This window comes from Schistocerca nitens, chromosome 3, assembly GCF_023898315.1.
Source record: "Schistocerca nitens isolate TAMUIC-IGC-003100 chromosome 3, iqSchNite1.1, whole genome shotgun sequence".
Lineage (NCBI taxonomy): Eukaryota > Metazoa > Arthropoda > Insecta > Orthoptera > Acrididae > Schistocerca > Schistocerca nitens.
Window position 1 is genome coordinate 144,356,159 of NC_064616.1, and position 26,412 is coordinate 144,382,570.

A 26,412-nucleotide genomic window follows, 5' to 3' on the forward strand; every position below is an offset into this window, starting at 1 on the left:
AATGGAGAGCAACTGCATATGACTGAAAAATAATTCAGATCATACAGTACTTTTGAGCACATTGTGTATTGTTATTGGCTCTCACCGAAAAGCAGTGGGGCTGCCCGTCTGGTTATTCACTGAGAGCATAATGATGTTGACATGACATGATCCTGATGTTAATGATGCTGACATGATGTTATGTTAACGTGACGGAGTTTTGACGTTACGTTGAGAGCAGTAAACTCACGGAATTACAATAATAATAAAATTAATGTGTTGCTACTATTATTCATAACAAATACCAACAACCTTATCCCAAAAAAAGCTGATCCTCTCCCTATGGCACACAGAAATTGGAGGATGCATTCAGCACATTTCCTCTGGCTACAAAGGATGACGAGGGGCAGGGGTACCTTTATTCTTTTCAGTCCAGAGGAAGGGGGACGGATGTTAGACTGTCGTAGATAGACTGTTTGTCGATACTTGTTCCATTGGATACACAGGGAAATGAACACACGTTCCTCTAAGTCCGCAACAGAGTGAGTCACTAAGTGAACAAAGCACTAACAAGATCAGGACTTAGTAAAGTCATCTTAGAAATGCAACAGTTCCAAATCAGTAACCACTCGAGACCGGAGGAAAAATCTGAGTCAGCTCCGCTGTGCAATGACATGATACGAACAGCTACTAATTACAGCAAGCAATGAGTCATCCAGCAACCCTGGGCCATAGGTTCAGCGGCGAAGAGTCGCCACTGGGTGGCGTCACGTGAGGCGCTTCTCTTGACAAAGGCTCCCCATATGACAGCGGCTCACAGCAGCTGCTCACAGTGTTAATATCTCTGATATGTTCATATCCTTGCTAGGTGGGGAATCCGAATCACTGTCAGATAAAAAATTGCTCCCCCCTTTAATTTGCACACCAGGCCAGAAATGGACTGACCTATGCCTACTGCGTCAACCATGCGAAGAGGGCGAAAGCAGAATTTCTGCCACTGGCTCGAGAAGCATGTTCTCCATCGCCTGAGTGGAAGGTGGCACCATCTACATGAACTTACGCCTAGTAACCACTTCTGGGATGCATTTTGGGTGGGTCCTTGTGGATGTGGCCGTTGTGTGTGATTGGGGTGGCGCCAATGGATCGTTATCCACTGGCATCTCATCCCCAGAACACACATGGTCCCATGATCAGTTGAAGTGGGTGGTACCAGCATCAGGGATACAAGCAATGCACACTGCATTAGGAGGGATGGGAGGGAGGGTATCCACCTTCATAGGTTCCCGTCGCTTTTCAGTGTCTACTTCTCACTGATGTCTTGCACTTAGGGTGGAGAGGAAACAACAGTCCCAGAGACTGTTATAGGTTTGAGATGAGTACAGCAGTGATGCCTCATTGGGGCCTATGGAAGAATTGGGAATGGCACGTCATGCTGTGGGCAGAGTTGATTGGAATAATCGACCAGCTGCTCCTGGCCGACCACCATCTCGGACATCTGTCACCCCCTATTGCCAACCACGATGCTTTGGGTGACCCAGGATTTCGACACAATGTGCAAGCCCACACGTGAGAACAAGTGGTGATGTACAGGACGGAAGAGCCTGTGCCACTGAATGTAGGCGATCAAACAGGGTTCATGGTTGGCACTCGTGTAAAATCGTGGTTGGGTTACATCCATTGACAGGGGTGGACTGGTATGTGACCAGGAAGCTGGTGACTGCATCACGTTGAGTTTGCTGTTGTCAAGATATTTTTTTCATCTGTGACTTGAACGTCCTGACCAACTGCTTGGTTTCTGATCTGGACGGCGGGTGAAACAAGGTGGTAGTCAGGTGCTCAATACCATTAGGGTCTACTTCTATAAAAGTCCCTAAACACAAAAGCTGTAAATTGTGTGCCATTGTTGGAAAACAATGTATCTGGGGCCAATTCTATAGCAAAGATAGTAGATAAGGCCCAAGCCATTGCCACAGGGGGTGATATTGACATCCACACTATGTAGAAGTAATTTTAAAGGGCATCTATGTCCAACAATTGCACCACTCCGAAGAATGGTCTGCGAAGATCTTTGTGTACTCTTTGCATATGTGGTCAGGGTGCGGCAAATAGTTAAAACTCTGTACCACAGTCAACTGGTTATGCGCACATGTGTATAAGTAGCAGATGGTACGTTCGATGGCGGCGCCTGTGCCTGGCCAGTACACACGACACTGCGCTGTTGCTTTCATTTGGCACTTCCCCCAGTGGCCAATGTGGAGTAGTTGCAATATGTGTCGGTGGAGAGCAGGAGGGACAACCAACCAACATTCGGCATCATCCATAGCAAACAAAATGACTCCATACGTAACGTTAAGTCTGTGTCTGATGGAAAAATAAACACGCCACTCTGGGTCTGCGTCTTTAGGCAAATATCCAGGCCAGACCAGTTGCACCGCGGACAACACCCTGTGAAGGAGCATCTCTCAACTCGTCTCTGCAGCCACTTCGCCCACTGTAATGGAAAACCCGTCAAGTACATGCCGCTGCCTCGTGTCGAGAGCGAAACACAGAGTTTTATGTCTGTAAAAATTGACATCAGGGCCACATGGATGTCATAAATGTAGTTACTAAGAAACAACACCAATTGCAGCAGCTGTTGCGCCGTTTTGTGCAGAAGTTTTGCATGGAAACAAAACGACGATAGATGGGGCTTATGGTCTACAGGGTGGTCCATTGATAGTGACCGGGCAAATATCTCACGAAATAAGCATCAAACGAAAAAACCACAAAGAATGAAGCACGTCTAGATTGAAGGGGGAAACCAGATGGCGCTATGGTTTGCCCGCTAGATAACGCTGCCATAGGTCAAACGGATATCAATTGAGTTTTTTAAAATAGGAAACCCCATTTCGTATTAGTTATTCGTATAGTACGTAAAGAAATATTAATGTTTTAGTTGGACCACTTTTATCGCTTTGTGATAGATGGCGCTGTAATAGTCACAAACGTATAAATACGTGGTATCACGAAACATTCCGCCAGTGCGGGCTGTATTTGCTTTGTGATACATTACCATTGTTAAAATGGACCGTTTACCAATTGCGGAAAAGGTCAATATCGTGTTGATGTATGGCTATTGTGATCAAAATGCCTAACGGGTGTGTGCTATGTATGCTGCTCGGTATCCTGGACGACATCATCCAAGTGTCCGGACCGTTTGCCGGACAGTTACGTTATTTCAGTAAACAGGAAGTGTTCAGCCACATGTGAATCGTCAACCACGAACTGCAACAAATTATGATGCCCAAGTAGATGTTTTAGCTGCTGTCGCGGCTAATCCGCACATCAGTAGCAGACAAATTGCACGAGAATTGGGAATCTAAAAAACGTCGGTGTTGAGAGCGCTACATCAACATCGACTGCACCCGTACCATATTTCTATGCGCCAGGACTTGCATGGCGACGACTTCGAACGTCGTGTACAGTTCTGCCACTGGGGACAAGAGAAATTACGGGACGATGACAGTTTTTTTGCACACGTTCTATATAGCGACGAAGCGTCATTCACCAACAGCGGTAACGTAAACCGGCATAATATGCACTATTGGGCACCGGAAAATCCACGATGGCTGCGGCAAGTGTAACATCAGCGACCTTGGCGGGTAAATGTATGGTGCGGCATTATGGGAGGAAGGATAATTGGCCCCCCCATTTTATCGATGGCAATCTAAATGGTGCAATGTATGCTGATTTCCTACGTAATATTCTACCAACGTTACTACAAGATGTTTCACTGCATGACATAATATTGCTGTCTACATTCATTTCGTCGAATGATAGCACACACACACGTTCAGTTTTTGTCAATAAAGATGGGTGGGCTTTCATTAGTTGCAAAACATCTGTCAGCACACCAGGAAAGCATCTGAAAGAGCGTGACGTCCATCTCTTAAGTGTTGACAGTCCTGGAAGTGGGAAACCGACCTGATTTCTTAAAAACAAATAACACTTCCTACACACAGCACGAAGTGTAACCGCTTTACAGATATCTTCCCTTTGCCATTTTGCTCCTTTCTTTCCACTCAACAAGCAGTTTATCTGTGTTTTTGAAAACAATTTCCCTAATATTTGATTCACTTTCTCCTGCACTTGCTTCTTTTGACACTTTTGTTGATATTTTATTTTCTCACCACAAGCTTTCACTTTGAGTTTCGAACACTTCTCACTACACCTGAGGTTTGCACACATAGCTGTCAGTCTGCGGTTCCTGTGTTCTAATTCTTCTATACGTTTATGGAGTTCGCTGATCTGTTTACTATCAGTGTCACAGTCATCTGTCGGTGTCGACTGGTCTATTTTTCTTTTTTTCGGAGACACACTAGCCAGGTGCTCAACTGCATTTTTCATTGTCTTTCTTGCCTGCAACCTGTCTGCCTATTCGGAGAAACTGTGTCATCATGGCCTGAATTTCCACTAACACTGGGAACACTTCCTGGTATATTTACACTCGGCACTGCGTCTGGTTTCAGTGTTTTCTTCGGCGGTAGAAAAAAATGGTTCAAATGGCTCTGAGCACTATGGGACTTAACATCTGTGGTCATCAGTCCCCTAGAACTTAGAACTACTTAAACCTAACTAACCTAAGGACATCACACACATCCATGCCCGAGGCAGGATTCGAACCTGCGACCGTAGCAGTCGCGCGGTTCCGGACTGAGCGCCTAGAACCGCTAGACCACCGCGGCCGGCTCGGCGGTAGATTGAGAAGTTCTGCTCGCAAGTCACGTAGATAATCATCGTATGTGAAATGCAACGAACAAACAGTTGACGTCGCAACATTGAAGCGATCTTTTCGGTGGCACTTCATAATCCAGGCCTTCTGCACTTTAACGTCTTTTGGGAACGAATGATAAATTGTATCCGTGGCTTTTGTCTTTCGGCTGTACGACACACACCCTGTTGTAGCACACCCAGGCATTTTACCGAAACACTTTTACAAAGCACCGCAACAACACCACAAACTAAAGCAAAACAACACCGATAAAACAGCTCTTTTGGCGCCTCGACACAACGTGCTCCTATGCTGACGTCATGCGCAGAGCGACGAAATATTCGCCGATCTGCGCAGGCCATTTGGGCCCCCGTGGTACAACTGGAGCGAGTGCTTGGGAGTCTCTCTAGACTAGACCTGCCGTGTGTCGGCGCTCGGTCTGCAATCACTGATAGTGGCGACACGCGGGTCTGACGTATACTAACGGACCGCGGCCTATTTAAAGGCTACCACTTAGCAAATGTGGTGTCTGGCGGTGACACACCAGTTTTAGAAATAACTCACAAGCGTAACACGTTCAACACTCAGGTTCTCACGAAGCAAACGAAGTTTTAAACTGGTATGACAATCAAGAATGGAATTAAAAAACCGTTGCAGTATTGTTAACACGCGTTGACATAGCATGTCAACGAGTTAGTCAACGAACAAAAATGTTTAACACAAAATTGTAGAAAGGAAGTGAGGTGGATAATAAACAAATAGAAGAATGTAAAACAAACAGACAGAGGAAAACAGAGACACGAGGCGCCGGGCGAGAGGGTGAGAATCGGTGAAATCGTCTACGCTCGGCACTATCACGAACTAATAGGCGAGCTAGTCGTATCTTCATACGGTACGAGCGTAGATAATAGATACTTTCTAGCCGTAACGCGAAAGATTTCTCAATAATAGTCGAACTAGGCTAAAATACGGGACAGAACTTGTCTCGGCGGGGCTTTTAAATGATGCCGGAAATACGGGACGGCCCGGGAAATACAGGACGTCTGACAGCGCTATTGAGAGTGTAATACGTGCTATTTCCGTCAATGTACGTCACCCACTTTTGCTGCGGAACAGGAATCCGCGCGTGTACTGATTACTGGATAGGACACCTTCGACTGGTCTCCGTGCTGAAACGGCCGAATGCTGAGATCCGAACTCGTGGCCTCTTTTAACGCGATTTCTTTGTCGTCACTTTCCGTCGACCGTCTTAAATGCCGTTTACTGAAGAGCTGCGGGCGCGGAGGAACATCTGGCCGATGAAGAGTCGTGATAGTTAGAAGGCAAATGACGGCTAAGAGGAGTCTGCGGCGAAGTGAGCGGGCCGTAAGTTAGGTAAGTGGGCGAGCAGTTAGCGGAGCGGCGCTGGGCGCAGCTGCAGGCGCAGGCGGCAGGCGGCGCACGTGCGCCCAAGGCCACGCGGAACAGGTTCTGGCCTGCAGGGGCGCTGCCGACGACGACGCTTCCGCGACGCCGAGTCCGTGCGTCAGCTTCGGCGCTGGCGTCTTCCGCGACCCAGGAAAGATCACACGTCTCGGACCGGACTACACCTAACATCTAGTGAGAACTGCGAGAAACATGTCCATCGTGTAAGTAGATCGTTGTACGCAAAATTCGGATACCGAAGGTGCCGTGGGTCATAGCCAATAACAATGATACGAGACGTATACAATAACAGTCTTTTATCTTATTTATTGGCCTACCCCTTACATCATTCAGGCATGTTATTCTTACAGAAAATACACTACTGGCCATTAAAATTGCTACACCAAGAAGACATGCAGGTGATAAATGGGTATTCATTGGACAAATATATTATACTAGAAATGACATGTGATTACATTTTCACGCAATTTTGGTGCATAGATCCTGAGAAATCAGTACCCAGAACAAGCGCCTCTAGCCGTAGTAACGGCCTTGATACGCCTGGGCATTGAGTCGAACAGAGCTTGGATGGCGTGTACAGGTACAGCTGCCCGTGCAGCTTCAACGCGATACCACAGTGCATCAAGAGGAGTGATTGGCGTATTGTGACGAGCCAGTTGCTCGGCCACCGTGCACCAGACGTTTTCAATTGATGAAATATCTGGAGAATGTGCTGGCCAGGGCAGCAGTCGAACATTTTCGGTATCCAGTAAGGCCCGAACAGGACCTGCAACATGCGGTCGTCCATTATCCTGCTGAAATGTAGGGTTTCACAGGGATCGAATGAAGGGTAGAGCCACGGGTCGTAACACATCTGAAATGTAACGTCCACTGTTCAAAGTGCCGTCAGTGCGAACAAAAGGTGACAGAGACGTGTAACCAATGGCACCACATACCATCACGCCGGGTGATACGCCAGCGTGGCGATGACGAATACACGCTTCCAATGTGCGTTCACCGCGATGTCGCCAAACACGGATACACGAATGCGACCATCATGATGCTGCAAACAGAACATTGATTTATCCAAAAAAATGGCGTTTTGCCATTCGTGCACCCAGGTTAGTCGTTGAGTACACCATCGCAGGCACTCCTGTCTGTGATGCAGCGTCAAGGATAACAGCAGCCATGGTCTCCGTGCTGATAGTCCATGCTGCTGCAAACTTCGTCGAACTGTTCGTGCAGATTGTTGTTGTCTTGCAAATGTTTCCATCTGTTGACTCAGGGATCGAGACGTGGCTGCACGATACGTTACAGCCATGGGGATAAGATGCCTCTCATCTCGACTGCTAGTGATACGAGGCCGTTAGGATCAAGCACGGCGTTCCGTATTACCCTCCTGAACCCACAGATTCCATATTCCGCTAACAGTCATTGGATTTCAACCAACGCGAGCAGCAATGTCGCGATACGATAAACCGCAATCGCGATAAGCTACAATGCGACCTTTATCAAAGTCGGAAACGTGATGGTACGCATTTCTCCTCCTTACACGAGGCATCACAACAACGTTTGACCAGGTAACGCCGGTCAACTGCTGTCTGTGTATGAGAAATCGGTTGGATACTTTCCTGATGTCAGCACGTTGTAGGTGTGACCACCGGCGCCAACCTTGTGTGAATGTTCTGAAAATCTTATCATTTGCATATCACAGCATCTTCTTCCTGTCGGTTAAATCTCGCATCTGTAGCACGTCATCTTCGTGGTGTAGATATTTTAAAGGCCAATAGTGTATATGAAATTTAGTAGATCGTTAGTACTACAATATTTATATTTGTTTGCACATAACCATATACACTCATGTTGGTGACACACACACTATTGTCCATTAAACTTGCAGCACCACAAAGGCGTCATGCAAAAAACAAACTGCCATCTGTAGGTAACGAAAATATTATGTTGTCGATTTCCCATTCAGAAATCGCATTTGAGTACTCGACTCACCTCCTGTTACATGGCTGTACCATGTACCACTGCTAGTGGTCCTGTTCCACTCGGAAAAGGGCGAAGGAGGAACGACTATCCTTATGCCCCCGTACATGCCTTAATTTCTCTCTCTTGTCTTAGTTGCCCTTACACGAAATGTACATTAGTGGCAGTAGAATCTATTTGCGATCAGCCGTAAATGCCACTTCTCTACATCTTCACATTATGGTATCGCAAGAAGAATCTCCTCTTCCCTGCACGGATTCTCATTTGAGTTCACCAAGCATCTCTGTAATACTCGCGTGTCTATCTAAAAATTCTAATAGACCCACTCTTAAATGGTCACGATATTAAATGAAACAACAAGTTCACTGTTACCAGTCACCGTTTTATTTATTTCCACGACGCGTTTCGAAGGTTTAAACCTCCATCATCGGGTGGATTTACATTAGTAAGTATTACATTTGTGTGTGTGTTGTGTTACGATTTTGGAGGAACTTGTGGCACTGCCTAGTGGAGAAACGAGACACTATTTCAGAGTATGGTTTAGGATTACTTTTGACGGAAAATTAAACTGATATCTAATGGTAAACATTAAATAAGTAAACTACAGTACCTTCAGTGGTTAATTTTCCGTCAAAAGTAATCCTAAACCATATTCTGAAATAGTGTCTCGTTTCTCCACTAGGCAGTGCCACAAGGTCCTCCAAAAATCGTAACACAACACACACACAAATGTAATACTTACTAATGTAAATGCACCCGATGATGGAGGTTTAAACCTTCGAAACGTGTCGTGGAAATAAATAAAACGGTGACTAGTAACAGTGAACTTGTTGTTTCATTTAATGTCAGTAACAGTCACGGTAAAGCCTAACCTAAAAATGTTCGCATTTAAAGTGGTCACGATATCCTGCCTGTTACGGATCGCAGATGCTCGAGCAGCGCTCAAAGCCGGTTTCACTAAAGTTCTGTAGGACATCTATTTTATTCATGAACTACGCTTTCCTAGAATTGCCCGAATAAACCGAAGTCGACCATTCGCCTTCATTACTAACGATGTTACGTGTCCGGTCCATTTCTTACTGCTTTGCAACGTTACCTCCAGATATTTACACGACGTGACTGTGTCCTTAAAAATGGTTCAAATTGCTCTGAGCACTATGGGACTTAACTGCTGAGGTCATCAGTCCCCTAGAACTTAAAACTACTTAAACCTAACTAACCTAAGGACATCACACACATCCATGCCCGAGGCAGGATTCGAACCTGCGACCGTAACGGTCGCGCGGTTCCAGACTGTAGCGCCTAGAACCGCACGGCCACACCGGCCGGAGACTGTGTCATTACAGCACACCACTAATACCATATTCCACCATTACAGGATTGTTCTCCTACACATCTACAGTAACATACTTTTTTCTACATTTATACTAAGTTACCTGGATATTGTGCGAAAAATGGGAAAACTGAGTTTGCACGAATGATACTTTCTAGATCGGTGCTGACTTGTGGAAAGAAGCGTTTCTGTCGCAAAGAAATTTATTATATACGAACTTAGAATACGCTGAACAATTCTGCAGAAAACCGAGCTTAAGGATATTGTCCCGTAATTTTGCTGGTCCGTTCTTTCGCCCTTCTGAAATACAGGAGCTACCTGAGCTGCATACCAGTCGCAAGGGAGTTTGCGCTGGGTGAAACATTTGCGATGAGTGCCAGCTGACTGTAAGAAAAAGCAACGTATACCAGCACTTGGAGGAACTGGACAGCAGTAGGACGGTCGTTTATCGAAATCACGGTTTATTATTCCGCGACATCGCCGATCGCGTTCGTCAGGAATAAAGAATTGTGTTGTGAATAGACTTATCACCCAGAACATTATGACCACCGGCCTATTATCTATATGAACCCGTCCAAGCAAAAGCAGCGACACCTAGTGAGAAACGGCTGCCAGTCAAACACACGCACGGTGCATGTAATACCAGTGAGCGAGATGTCCGTGTCTAGAATGGGGAAGGGGCGCGATCTATCTGAGTTTTATCGAGGGCAGATCGTGATGCTCGGATGCTTGGCACGAGCATTTTCGGAACTGGTGGACCTGTCGAGTGTCTTCAACATGTGGCGAAGCCAAGGTGAAACAACGTCCAGACGACGTGGGGTTGGGCGGCCACCCCTCATTACAGGTGTCGGACGTCATAGGCTGGGCTGACTGGTAAAGCAGGACAGGCGGCGAACTGTGGCAGATCTAAAACAGACTTGAATGATGGGCAGAGTATAAGTGTGTCTGAACACACAGTGCACCGACCACTCCTAACGATGGGCCTCCGCAGCCGACGACTCTTCCATGTGCCAATATTAACACCACGATTCGGAAACTACGACTGAAATTGGACCGTAACCATCGGCTGTGGACGTTGACGCAGTTGCAGAGCTTTGCATGGTCTGAAGAATCCCGATACCTCCTTCATCATGCGGATGGAAGGGCGTGAATTCGTCGTCTTCCAGAGAAACAGCTCCTTGACACCTGTACTGCGGGACGGAGACAAGACGGCGGCGGCGCCATTATGCTTTGGGAAACATTTACGTGGGCGTCCATAGGTCCAGCGGAGCTCGTCCAAGACACCATGACGGCCAAGGAGTATCGTACACTGGTTGTACACCACGCACACTCTTTCGTAACGATCTTGTTTTCCAACGGCAGTGACGTTTCTCAACAAGACAATGCGCCATGTCTCAAGGCTAAGTCTGTGATGGAGTGGTGCGAGGAACGCAACGGCGAGTTCTAATTGATGTGATCCCCCCCCCCCCCCCTCCCCCAACTCGCCAGATCTGAACTCGATCGAACACATCCGGAATGTGATTGAACGTGGCGCCAGAGCTCATCGCCCCCCTCCCCTCCCTCCCCCGCCGTCCTCCCGGAATTTACGGGAATTAATTGACTTATGTGTGCAGATGTGGTGGCAGCTCCAACCAGCGACCTACCAAGGACTCATTGCTTCTATGCCACGTCGCGTCGCCGCTATTATCGTTGCCAAAGGCGGAAATGTTCAAATGTGTGGGAAATCTTATGAGACTTAACTGTTAAGGTCATCAGTCGCTAAGGTTACACACTACTTAACCTAAATTATCCTAAGGACAAACACACACACCCATGCCCGAGGGAGGACTCGAACCTCCGCCGGGACCAGCCGCACAGTCCATGACTGCAGCGGCTTAGACCGCGCGGCTGATCCCGCAGACGCCAAAGGTGGACAACCCGCCTATTAGGTAGATGGTTATAATGTTCTGGCTGATCAGTGTATGAAATCGATGACTTCAGCAGGGGCATAATCAACGGGCTGCAGGATCTCAAAGTCTCCATCAGACTAGGTTCCAAGAGGACCGACATATTGTTGACTCCGTCGGGCAGGTCGTACAGCCAAATCACGTACCTTAGGTCAGGAAATGAACCTGTTTGGAAAAGACAAATATCTGCTCGGACGGTGTCACGACGTCTGGAACAGCATGACAACCACTGCTACAGCCTTCCTTCACGCGCCACACGAGAGAGGCGCTAATCGTGATGCGTCCAACGACCGTTAATGTCCAGTGATATATTTTTCAGACAGGTATACTGAAACATAATCGTTTCTTGTTGTTCTGTTATGAAGACCCATGTAGACCCTGTACAATGAGGAAGTCCTAGTAGCTTCGTATGTTGGAGAGTGGCGGCTTGACATATCAAATTTTGAAGCCCGATAACAGTCTCGCTGTGAACAATAAGCATGATGGTTGCAGAATCGTGGAAGAGGCTTGTATACGTGGAAGAGACCTGGGGATCCCGGAAGTTACAGAGTGACTATTTATTGACAAGACAAATGACAGACATTTACAGGGGCAAATCTGGACTGTTGCAATAGTTTATTGGTTACGAATTGCGGGTTAAACCTGAGTAGATTGCAAGAAGATAGAAAATGAAGGATTTGGGATCTGCATAAATTGAAAGAACCAGAAACTGTTAAATGTTTCAGAGCGAGCACAAGAAACGTTGGAAAGAAACAGGGAAAGTAATACAACAGAAGACGAGTGGATAGCTTTCAGTGATGAAATAGTGAAGGCAGCAGAGACTCGGATAGGCAACAAGAGGAGGCCATACAGGAATCCATGGATAACACAAGATATGTTATATTTGACTGATGAAAGGAGAAAATGTGAAAATGCAAACAAACGAAGTACTTAAAAAAATGAGATTGACGCAAAGTCCAAAATGGCTAAGCAGGAGTGGCTGGAGTACTAATGCAGCACTGTAAAAGAATGCATGACAGGGAGAAATAAAGTTGCCGGCTATGGAAAAAGTGTAGATAACTTTGGAAAAGAGAGAAGCAGTTTGTATAAATACCAAGGGCTCGCACGGCAAACCATTACTAAGCATAGAAAGGCTAATCTGAAAGGTGGGAGGAATATTCAGAAGGGCTACGCAAGGGGTATGGACTTGAAGGGAATTTTATAGATAGGGAAGAGGAAGTAAATGAAGACGAAATGGGAGACATCATGCAGCGAGAAGATTTTGACAGAGCACTGAAAGTCATAAGTGGAGTAGGCTGCGTCCCCTCAGGATTGTTGATATCCCTGGGAAAGCCAGCCATGACAAAACTATTCCACGCAGTGTGCAAGAAATATGAGAGAGGGAGAATGCCCTCAGGCTTCAAGAAGAACGTTGTAAATCAAAATACTGAAATGGCAGGTGCTGACAGGTGTGAATACTACCGAACTGTCAGTTCAGTCATGGTTGCAAAATACTGACACGAATAATTTACTGACACGAATTAGTTACAGAGGAATAGAAGACCGGTGGAAGCTGGACTTGTGGAAGCTCAGTTAAGGTTCCGGAGAAATGTAACAGCACTCGAGAATAGTGACCCTACTCATCTTAGAAGATAGCCTGAAGAAAGGCAAGCATCCGTAGATTTACAGGAAGTTGTTGACAATGTTGACTGGAATAGACTCTTCGAAATTCTGATGGTAGCTGGGAAAAATACAGGGAAAGAAAATGTATTTATGGCTTGTACCGAAACCAGAGTACTGTTATAGGTGAAACCAGACTGCTGTTATAAGAGTCGAAGGACATGAAAGGGAAGAGGCAGTTGTGAAGTGAGTGATACAGGATTGTGCCCTGTCTCCGATATTATTAAAATTGTACACTGACCAAGAGGAAAAGGAAACCAGTGAGATCTTTCGAGAAGTAATAAAACTTTAGGGCTCGCTGACGAAATTTAATTATACCAGAGATGGCAAAAAGCATGGAAGAGCACTTGAACAGAATGGACAGAGTCTTGGATGAGGTTGAAAGGTGAACATCAACGAAAGTATAACAAGGGCAATCGATTTAGTCGAATTAAATCAGCAAATGCTGAGGGAATTATTTAGGGAAGGTCGACGTACAGGGGATACGAAAAGTGACAATTGTTGAACTATTTGAAATAAAATCATCATAACTTCTAAACGGTTTGCGTTAGGACGTTCGGAATGTGCGGTTGGCCGCGGGGCATGATGGGAATTACTATGCACTGTATGGTTTGGTTTAGCGACAAAGCTCAATTTCATTTGGATGGGTTCGTCAATGAGAAAAAATGGTACATTTGGGGGAGTGAGAATCCGTATTTCGCGATCGAGAAGTCTCTTCACCCTCAACGGGTGACTGTGTGGTGTGCATCGTCCAGTCGTGAAATAATCGGTGCGGTATTCCTTGATGACACGGTGACTACCGAACGGTACTTGAACGTTTTGGAAGATGATTTAATCCCCATTATCCATAGTAACCCTGGTTTCAAGAAGATGTGGTTCGTACAAGACAGAACTCGAGCCCATCGAAGCAGGAGTGTGTTTGATGTCCTGGAGGAGTACTTTGGGGACCGCATTCTGGCTCTGGGGTACCCAGAGGCCACTGGCGTCCGTCTCTATTGGCCGCCATATTCTCCGCATCTGAACACATGCGACTCCTTTTTGTGGGGCTATTTTAAAGACGAGGTGTACAGCAATAGCCCCAAAACCATCGCTGAGCTGAAAACAGACATTCAGGAGGTCAACGGCAGCGTCGATGTTCCGACACTTCGGCGGGTCATGAAGAATTTCGCTATTCGTCTGCGCCACGTCGTCGCCAATGATGGCAGGCATATCAAACATGTCATAACCTAAATCCTATTATCTTAGTGACGTTTGCATGTTGAATAAAGTGTGAAGTGTGTGCACGCCGTAGTTTGTGACTTATTTACTTCTTTTTCTCATATAGTTCAATAATTGTCACCCTGTAAAATGCAGACAGGCAACAGCAAGAAAAGTATTTCTGAAGGAGAGAAACCTATTAACGTCTATTACAAATTAGGAAGTCTTTTCTGAAGGTATTTGTTTGGACTATAGCCTTGTATGGATGTGAAACGTGGGCGATAAACGGTTCACGAAGGAAAAAATAGAAGCGTTTGAAATGTGGTGCTGCAAAAGGGTGCCGAAGAGCAGGTGCGTAGATCGAGTAACTAAGGTTAAGGTACTGAATCAAATTGGCGGAAAAGACAGTTATGGCATAACTTGGCCAAAAGAAAGCGTAGGTTTATAGGACACGTCCTGAGGAGATCAAGGCTTGAATACAGTAAGCATGTTCAAATAGATGTAGGTTTCAGTAGTTATTCAGAGATGAAGAGTCTTGCTCAGGATAAATTAACGAGCTGAGCAGCATCAAACAAATCTTCGGAATCAAGTCCTCAACAACAGCGGTACAGTGGGAACAGTCCATGTTCGAATTTGTTGGTGGTGATTTGGGGGTATGTCGTCATTGTTGCTGTTGCAGTCTTGAGCCCGAAGACTGGTTTGATGCAGCTCTCCATGCTACTCTACCCCTTGCAAGTCTTTTCATGTCCTAGTAACTACTGCAACCTATATGCTTCTGAATCTGCTTTCATTATTGATCTTTTGGTCTCACTTTATGATTTTTATCCCTCATGATTCTCTCCAGTTCTAAGTTGGTGCTCCTTAATTCCATTCATTACCTCCTCATCAGTTACGTGATCTACCCATCTAATCTTCAGTATTCTTCTGTAGCACCACATTTCAAAAGCTTCTGTTCTATTCTTGTCTAAACTGTTTACGATCGATGTTTCATTTCCATACATGGCTACACTCCATACATATATTTTCAGAAAAGACTTCCTGACACTTAAATCTATACCCGATGTTAAAAAATTTCTCTTCTTCATTATCGCTTTTCTTCGCTATTGGCAGTCTACATTTTATATCCTCTTTACTTCGACCATCATTACCTACTTTGCTGTCCAAATAGCAAACCTCATATCCTACTTTAAGTATCTCATTTCCTAATCTAGTTCCCTCAGCATCACCTGATTTAATTCGACTACATTACATTATGCTTGTTTTTCTTTTGTTGATGTTCATCTTATATCTTCCTTTCAAGACGATGTCCATTCCGTTCAACTACTTTTACAAGTCCTTTTCTGTCTTCGAGAGAATTGCAGTGCCATCGGCAAACCTCAAGTTTTTATTTCTTCTTCCTGGACTTTAATTTCTACTCCAATTTTTTTCTTATTTCCCTTTGTTGCTTGCTCAGTATACAGATTCAGTAACATTGGAGGTAAGCTACAACCCTGTCTCTCTCCCTTCTCTACCACTGCTTACCTTTCACGATCATCGAATCTATTAACTGCCATGTGGTTTCTGTACAAACCGTAAATATCCTTTCGCTCGCTGTATTTTACCCCTACCACCTTTACACTTTGAAAGAGCGTATTCCAGTCAACATGGTCAAAAACTTTCTCTATGTCAACAAATGCAATAAACGTAGGTTTGCCTTTCCTTAACCTATCTTATATGAGAAATCGTAGGGTCAGTATTGCCTCGACTGTTCCTGCATATCTCCGGAATCCAAACTGATCTTCCCCGAGGTTGACTTCTACCAGCTTTTCCATTTGCTCTAAAGAATTCGTGTCAGTATTTTTGCAACCGTGACTTATTACCAGATTCGGTAATTCGCGCACTTGCCTGCACCTGCTTACTTTGGAATTGGAATTATTGTATTCTTCTTCAAGTCTGAGGGTATTTCGTCTGTCTCATACATCTTGATCACCAGATAAAAAGTTTCGTCATGGCTAGGTTTCCCAAGGCTATCAGTAGTTCTAACGGAATGTTGTCTACTCCCGGGCCCTTGTTTTGACTTAGGTCTTTCAGTGCTCTGTCAAATTCATCACGCAGTGTCATATTTTCCATCTCATCTTCATCTACCTCCTCTTCCATTTCCATAAAATTGCCCTCAAGTACATCTCCCTTGTATAGACCCTCTATATACTCCTTCCACCTTTATGCTTTCCCTTCTTTGCTTAGGTCTGGTTTTCCATCCGAGCTCTTGATGTTCATACATGTGGCTCTCTTTTCTGTAAAGCTTTCTTTATTTTTCCTGTAATCGGCGTCTGTCTTTCCCCTACTGACATATGCTTCTAGATCCATACATTTTTCCTCTAGCCATTCCTGATTAACCATTTTGCACTGTCAATCTCATTTTTTTGACTTTTGCTTTCCCTCCTGACTGCTTCGTTTACTGCAATTTTATATTTTCTCTTTTCATCAATTAAATTCAATATCTCTCGTGCTATCCAAGGATTTCCACTGGTCCTCGTCTTTTTACCTACTTGGCCCTCTGTTGCATTCACTATTTCATCTCTTAGAGCTACATATTCTTTATTCTACTTATTCCTTTTCCCTGTTCTTTTCAATCGTTCCCTAGTGCTCCCTCCGAAACTCTCTACAACTGTAGCTCTTTGAGTTTATCAATGTCCCATCTCCTTAAATTTCTACCTTTTTGCAGTTTCTTCAGTTTTCATCTAGAGTTCATAAGCAATAAATTGTGATCTAAGTCCACATATGCCCTGGAAACGTCTTGAAATTTAAAATCTGGTTCCGAAATCTCTTTTTGACCATTGTATAATCAATCTGAAACCTACTAATGTCTCCAGGTCCCTTCCGCGTATACAACCTTCTTTCATGATTCCTAAAATCAAGTGTTACCAATGATTAAATTATGCTCTGTGCAAAATTCTAGCAGGCGGCTTCCTCTTTCATTCCTTTTCCCCAGTCCACCTACCATTTTTCCTTGTCTTCTTTTTCTTAGTATGGTCTTCCAGTCTCCCGTGACTACTAAATTTTCGTCTCCCTTAACTATCTGAATAATTTATTTCGTCTCATCATACAGTGCTTCATCATCTGCGGAGCTAGTTGGATTATAAACTTGTACTACAGTGGTGGGTGTGGGCTTCGTGTCTATTTTGGCTGCAATAATGCGTTAACTATGCTGTTCATAGTAGCTTATCTGCGTTCCAATTTTTTATTGATTATTAAACATAATCCTGCATTACCTCTATTTTATTTTGTATTTATAACCCTGTATTCACCTGACCAGAAATCCCGTCCCTTCTGCCACCGAACTTACACTGACTCCCACTCTATCTTACTTTAACCTATACATTTCCCTTTTTAAATTTTATAACATACCTGCCCGATCAAGGGATCTGACATTCCACGCTCCGATCCTTAGAATCCCAATTTTGTTTCTCCTGGGGCATACAGGGTGCTAAATTTAGCAGCGCGGGGTAGCCATGAGGTTAGAGGTGTCATGTCACAAATTGCACCGCCTCTCCGCCTGAGTTTCGAGTCCTTACTCGAACATGAGTGTGTGTGTTGTCCTTAGACTAAGTTCGTTTAAGTTGGATTAAGTAGTGTGTAAGTCTAGGGACCGATGACCTTAGCAGTTTGGTACCTTAGAAATTCACACACATTGTACTAAATTTAATGAAGTGGTATGCAGCCTCTGCTAGCAACAGTAGGTCAAATCCAGCACATAATCAAGTTGATCTGAGAACATGTAACAGATAAAAGTACGTTAATTCATGCTGCTTCAACTTTACAGCAGTATATCGCGGACAAAACACTGTCTTGCCGAAAGATAACGTCACGGTGACATAGACGATAGGGCATAGCCACTGGCCTCAAAACGTCAGAAATGTAACATCTGCCTTCCAAATTATCGTCTATACGATCGCGAAGTAATAGTGTTCCGTACCCATTGACAGTCCATACCATCACGACAGCATGTGAGGTTCTTTGTAGGGAAGGCGAATTTACTTTGAGAATTTTGGGAAAGTGTATTTCATTCGTAAAGGAGACCACATATAGTGCGTTAGTGCGACCTATTCTTGAGTACTGCTCGAGTGTTTGGGGGCCGTACGAAGGCAGATTAAAGGTAGACATCGAGGCAATTCAGAGGAGGGAGGTTAGATTTGGTTCTGGTAGGTTCGAAAAAAATGGTTCAAATGGCTCTGAGCACTACGGGACTTAACATCTATGGGCATCAGTCTCCTAGAACTTAAAACTACTTAAACCTAACTAACCTAAGGTCATCACACAACACCCAGTCATCACGAGGCAGAGAAAATCCCTGACCCCGCCGGGAATCGAACCCGGGCGCGGGAGGCGAGAACGCTAGCGCACGACCACGAGCTGCGGACTGGTAGGTTCGGACAACACGCAAGTGTTACGGAGATGCTTTTGGAACTCAAATGGGAATGCCTGGAGGCAAGGCGACGTTCTCTTCGAGGAACACTGTTGAGAAAACTTAGAAAACCGGCATTTGAAGCTAACTGCATAAACGACTCTACTGCCGCCAACATACAATTCACTTAAGAACCACGATAATAAGGTACGAGAAATCACACCTCATACAGAAGCATACGGATAGCGATTTTCCCTCGCTCTATTTGCGAGTGTGAGAGTTTCCATGCCCTCTTTTGCATGTCTCCTCTCATTTTCATCAATTTTATTAATGTTTTATGTCATTGCATGGTCGTAACAGACCGAATAAGGTTATTGTAATGAGAGTATTTGTACTGAGAGCTCAAAAAGTACTTTTCACTTGTTTCCAAAACATGTTGTTTTACTTCCCTGTCCGCAGCTCGTGGTCGTGCGGTAGCGTCCTAGCTTACCGCGCCCGGGTTCCCGGGTTCGATTCCCGGCGGGGTCAGGGATTTTCTCTGCCTCGTGATGACTGGATGTTGTGAGTGTATTTCTGATACTTCACACATTGTCGAATGTCGTTCAACTGAGACTACGATGGTAACATTTAGTTGTAAGTACAGGGGTGAAATATATATGTGACCGATTTCTTAGAATAAACATTCTACCTGTGCTTGCTCTGTCTGCAGCACCGGTGACCTATGCAGGGTAATTCACTTTTACCGTTAGCAATAGGAGCTCTCAGACTGGAGATGCCTGTTGGAGTGTAGGAATGTAGATGAATTGGTTCAAATGGCTCTGAGCACTATGCGACTTAACATCTGATGTCACCAGGCCCCTAGAACTTAGAACTATTTAAACCCGCATCCATGCCTGAGGCTGGATTCGAATCTGCGACCGTAGTGGTTGCGCAGTTCCAGACTGAAGCACCTAGAACCACGCGGCCACTACGGCCAGCTGTAGATGAATTAACCGTGTTGTCCTCTAGACTACCGAATAGCGAACTAATACTTAGTATTTGTTGGATAGCTTTCGTGATTGCGTGAAAATTGGAAAAGAGTGAATATGGAGGTGCGTTTGCGCTGGAACTTTGTTCCCTCCCATGTAAATTTTTCAGTTGACTGCTTGTGCACATTTCGCGCCTTTATTTAGTTGAGAGAAAATCGGTTGTGGGATGTGCATCTAGCATGTGGAAGACACGTTTTGCTCGCCAGAGTGGCCGAGTGGTTCTAGGTGCTGCAGTCTGGAACCGCGCGACTGCTACGGTCGTAGGTTCGAATCATGCCTCGGGCATGGATGTGTGTGTGATGTCATTAGGTTAGTTAGGTTTAAGTATTTCTAAGTTCTAGGGGACTGATGACCTCAGAAGTTAAGTCACATAGTGCTGAGAGCCATTTGAACCATTTTGCAAGCCCTTTTCAAGTTCACTCCTTCTGAGAAAGTGGAGAGCGAAGTCAATTCTTCGTTCTGCGTCCTGTGGTGCAAGCTGCTGTATGATAGGGATCTTGTACGGATACCATTTGAGAATGGTTCGAAGCACCTTCTGTACAGTGGACCATTGAATATTCAACTGTCGTGACACAGCACGCACACTGCCTGACGATCGGGAATTGCACGCAGAGTTGTCTTACATAGCAGCAGCGATTTCATCAACCACCTGTCGTGCAACGGGTCGTCAGCCTCTTCCCAGAGCGGCGCCTCTTTCTCCAGTTGATTCGAAATTCTTCATCATGCTCCGCACAGCAGGTGTAAATTTGTAAATTTGTGGTGAGGTCTTATGGGACCAAACTTCTGAGGTCATCGGTCCCTAAGCTTACACACTTCTTAATCTCTTAATCCATACGAAGAACCTCCGACCTCTGACGGGGGGGGGGGGGGGGGGGGGGGGAGCCGCGCGACTCAAACCGCGGCAAGGCTACCCCGCGCGGCACAGCAGGCGGAGAAAGACGACCCTTTCGTAACCCTTTCAGCCGGTGGTATTCTCGGAGTGCACCTGCAGCATTACTGTTGTTTTTATAACAGAGCTTCAACAGTAATGCCTTGCTCCTTGTGTCCAAGCTCATGTTGACATGCCAACAGTGCACTGCGACTGATCGGGTGTGTAAGACAATGAATCACAATGACTGATGACGGAACCTGGTGGCCATAGATGGAACTGGACGGTGAATCTGTGACGCATGGAAATCATGCACCCCATATTCTGGACATTAATGTTACCAAGTTTGGTACTCGTACGGTAATTAGTTTCCGTGTTATAAAGATTTAAATAGGGAAAGTTTAATTATAACCACCCGGTATACAGGAAAGGTGTTTGATTCGTTATTAGGAATTACGATGGCTAATCTTAACAACCTTCTGAAGTGAACATGCACAGTATCGTCAGAGTTTTGCTACCGCATCGTAATTTTTTTGTCCCACATTTTAGTGACAATCCAGGACAGACTGAATTAACAATTATAATTCCGCACATCCGATACTAAAAGTTGCAGAATTAAGTGATGGTATAATAAAAAGGTGATCCCTAGGAGTTAGCAATAATATCTCTAGAAAGCAGTGATAGAAACGAAAATGAAAAGATTGCTAAATAGGCCGAGAAGCAGAGTGACCAGAAGAAAGATACACGAGCAATAGTGAGGTATCCCAGTGAAGACTCTACGGATTGCAATGTTGATAGAAGATTCAGCACAAAGTAGCCACGTTACTGCACTTATGACATGTTAAATGTCTCTGGTTTATTTTAAACCACGTAAATCATCTTAGTTTAGTTACTGTTGTTGTTTATTCTGTTCTTATTTTCGAAAAAATCAGGGATATACGAACGACAAGCGAGAATTCAAACACCAAGTTTTCATAACTCAAATTTTACACGTATAAAGAATTTTAGGTCTTAAATAAGTGCCCTAATTTCGTAAATAAGTCTATCAGGAGACTACACAGCAACGGTGAAGGCCAGCATTTGTACTCGAGAATGTGCAGATTCTATTCCAAAGAGAGCAATTGGTGAAGTAATAGCGTTTCTGATACACTCTGTACTAATACTAAGACTTTCCAGACAACGTGTTATCATCCGTTATTCTGGTACTCGTTCGTCATTAACTTTCAGAAAAATTCCAGTAAAGATGCTAGGTAAATACTACATAGTACCTTAGTTTTGCTCCTGTTCTTTAAAGAAAGGCAAAGTAACTGGAATCGTGTCTGCTACCATGTCATTACAGTCGTATTACACGACCGTAAAGGCCCCGTCATGCTCTTAAACCTTTATAGCAATTCTTTTGTCTAGTAGGAGTTGGGTTTTCAACCTTCAACTTCAGATTTGTTTCGAGGAAGGCGAAATATTTTCTGAGAGTAGCACTTGTGGAAGCAGAATCTTAGAAATATTCTCTAAAGAACATCTTTGTAGTTTTACTCTTCTACTTAGTCTGCCGTTTCGTTCAAGGAATTTGGGGATACAGTGCGTAAAATCCAATGAGAATAGCGATGCTGATAATCGGATTCTTTCTCGTGAATACAATGTTGTGTCCATCCGCTCCCGAAACTATACAAGGCGTTGAAGAACAACCTGTACAAAATTTTAGTGTGTTTACAAGAGACAAAAAGCAACACTATTTTTATGTAACTAAAATGTCGCACGTGCACGTGTATTTTTTTGCGATAGTAATATTCAGAGACAAACTGCAGTGTGATGAATACTGTTTTAGAGGTGTTGCCGAAAATGTCGTCCTGCATCAACGAACAACTGGCATCTGTGTGCTAATGATTGTCTAACACGCTTGAAACAAACCATATGCTTGACGAATAAAAGATGCAGTTTCAGCCAAACGGGTAACCAGCTCTTCTGGAGTCTCTGTTGGTTGTTCGAACATCAAACGCTTCGTATCCCTCCCTCTCCTCCCCACAAAAAGAAATGGTAAGTAATGTGGTAACATCTATAAACAATATTCATTATACGGGGGCTATAACACTGTGTCTGAACATCAGTAGCGCCAAGACATTCGTGGAATCCTAGCGGAGATTTTTGTCACATAAAAATAGCATTTCTTTTTATCTTCTGAACATCCTATACAATTCTGTATGAGTATTTCTTTACACTCTGTATAATAATGTTAAAGCAGGTGGTCTGCCGCAGTATTGCTGAGGTCGTAAAGATAATATTCAGTATGATATTACATGACGCGCGAACGTCAGATAACGAAAATCAGCGTTTTGGAGTTCCACGTAATTGGAGAATATTTAGGATGAACGTTTTAGAGAGAGATAATGCATAACCATTTACTGACTGTAACATTTTGATAAACTAACTTATTTACATATATGTTTGACACCGGATGGGTATCTTAAAACGTACAATAGCTTTGAAGTTAATCGAGATTTCAGTAGAAAAGATAGAAGGTGTTTACGATATTGTTTTTCCTAGATAAAATGGCATGGATTACGTTTTCTCAACCTTTTGTATTATTTAAACTGCACTTTCCGACGATAAAAGAGAAGCATACAGAAGATATTGTCGTGCATATATACCTTCGGTGGGTATGTAAATGATTAGAGTTGCAGTTCTCTGTCACAAGTAGAGTGCAGAAATGTTTTCTGTGTTTCTTATTACTACCAGGCCTGGTATGGTATATATGGGGCATTAATGGACTCGGATGGTGAGTGATTACTTTGAGGGACACAGAGATGTTGAGAACTCGTGTGGGACAGCGTTATCAGGATCAGACAGAGTTCGAAAGAAGGCTCATGGTGCGTCTCCATTCGGCCGTCTGGTCGACTCGTCAAATATTAAGATTTGTGGGGCAACCTGATGTGACAATGGTCCTGCGTGAGACTCATCGGGAACGTGAGGCAGGTCGACTACTTCTGACCAACACGAGGAAGGATCTACGTATCGTGCCCTACCCTTTTCACGTCTGCTCCTGCAATTCGAGAACAAGTAATGGACTCCGTGCAACATCCTGCATCATTCCATGCCTTTGTTCGGAGGCTAGCGGCAACCGGACTAAGGGATTTCTGTCCCGTGCGTAGGCTGCTGTTAACACCATTAACACCACAACACAAACGGCTGCGTCTAGAGTGATGCTGTGACCAAGATGCATGGATTGCTAATGAATAACGTCGCGCTGTGTTCAAAAATGAAATGCGGTTCTACACTACTCCAGATGACCATAATCGGCGAGTATGGCACCGACCTAAGAAGAAGTCCAGTGTTTTAGAGAGTCACAGATGTGACACTCCTTACCGTCACGGTGGGGGGAGCCATCGAGTATGACTTCTGTTCAGGGCTGAGGGAACTCTAAGGGAGTAGAGTGAAAATCCTACGTGGTAATGTGTTACGTCTAATGCGACGGTTTTGGGTGCCATTTTACAACAACACAGTGCTCGTCAAAACATGACAAACGTCCTTATGAACTGTCTATGCCATGTTGAGATACTCATGTGGTCTGTAGGATCCCCAGATCTGTTACCAATGGAACATGCATGGGACCAGCTCGGACGTCAACCATGCTCCAGTGCCAGTATCTAGGGTATCAAGTACCAACAACAGCAGTTGTGGGCCAGCTTGTCTCAGGATAAGATACAGTGGCTTCATGATACCCGTCCGAACCGAATCACTGCATGCATCCAGGTCAGAAGACGCTCAGCGCCATACTAATAAATGGGCTCATACTATCAAGCTTGTTTTAAACTTCACTCGGTAGCTTCGATCACTAAAATAACTTCACATTCGCTCTCAACCCGAGGAGTTTCATTTCGTTTCCTACTCCTTGTCTGGGTTCTTCGCTTATTTTGTCAGACAGTTTATGTGTTGTTCGAAACACGTCAAGCAGCTATATGATATTCTGCTTCTGTCATATAGAGGTGTTCAAAAAGAGTCTGAAAAGCTTGTAAGGGTGTTGTTGGGTAGACTGAGCTGAAAAATAATAGTTCAGAGAAAAATTAGATGCGTTGCGCTATTTTCTAGTTAATTAGCATTGAAGTTAGGCAATCAGATCGATGCACGCACTAATTCCAACGGCCTGTCAGATACAGTTAGTGTCAGTTGGTCTCATAGCGTAGCGTAGACAATAGCGCACGAAACTGCAAAACCTTTAGCTAGGTTTTGATCCTTACTAATAAACTATGTCCTATTTCTGTATCAATTTCTTGTTTGGTTAGGAAATCAAACGAAAACTTGTTTGGTGATACTGACTCCGGCATGCAGCTTGAATTTGCACACACATGACCTGATTGGCTAACGTAAATGCAAATCAAATCGGAAATGGTGCAACGTCTCGTATATTTTTCTTATAAATTATTTCTTAACGCAACCTACCCTGTAACAACCTCACAAGAACAACTGTACAAGCTGACCACCGTACGTATCACAAGACAGATTATTATTTATACTTGCATATGCTTTGATAAGCTATAACATTATGACCACTGCCCACCGCGACATTGGACGCCGTCTGGTGGCGTTGTGGACATGTGACGCAGCATCAAAACTACACTATGTGATCAAAAGTATCCAGATACCCCCAAAAACATATTTTTTCATATTAGGTGCATTGTGCTGCCACCTACTGCCAGGAACTCCATATCAGAGACCTCACTAGTCATTAGGCTTCGTGAGAGAGCAGAATGGGGCGCTCAGCGGAACTCAAGGACTTCGAACGTGGTCAGGTGAATAGGTGCCACTTGTGTCATACGTCTGAACGAGAGATTTCCACACTCCTAAACATCCCTAGGTCCACCGTTTCCGATGTGATAGTGAAGTGGAAACGCGAGGGACACGCACAGCACACAAGCGTACAGGTCGACCTCGTCTGTTGACTGACAGACACCGCCGACTGTTGAAGAGGGTCGTAATGTGTAATAGGCAGACATCTATCCAGACCATCACACAGGAATTCCAAACTGCATAAGGATCCACTGCAAGTAGGATGACAGTTAGGCGGGAGGTGAGAAAACTTGGATTTCATGGCCGCCCGGCTGCTCATAAACCACACATCACGCCAGTAAATGCCGAAAGACGCCTCGTTTGGTGAAAGGAGCCGGCCGGCTGGCCGAGCGGTTCTAGGTGCTACAGTCTGGAACCGCGTGGCCTCTACGGTCGCAGGTTCGAATCCTGCCTCGGGTAATGTCTCCTCTTGATGGGTCTGCTTCTGGAACGAATCTCAGTATCTATAGCACACATAATTTTTCACGTAAAAAATCTCTCTCATACCCTCATGGTTATCGATGTGCTGAATCTATATGTCCCTCACGATAGGACACACAGTCATCCTCTCTAGTCATGCCACAATATAAACCACAGTAATTTTACAATGCAATATACAGGGTGATTCAAAATACCACAACTTTAAAAATGTGTATTTAATGAAAGAAACATAATATAACCTTCTGTTATACATCATTACAAAGAGTATTTAAAAAGTTTTTTTTTCACTCAAAAACAAGTTCAGAGATGTTCAATATGGCCCCCTCCAGACACTCGAGCAATATCAACCCGATACTCCAACTCGTTCCACACTCTCTGTAGCATATCAGGCGTAACAGTTTGGATAGCTGCTGTTATTTCTCGTTTCAAATCATCAATGGTGGCTGGGAGAGGTGGCCGAAACACCATATCCTTAATATACCCCCATAAGAAAAAATCGCAGGGGGTAAGATCAGGGCTTGTTGGAGGCCAGTGATGAAGTGCTCTGTCACGGGCTGCCTGGCGGCCGATCCATCGCCTCGGGTAGTTGACGTTCAGGTAGTTACTGACAGAT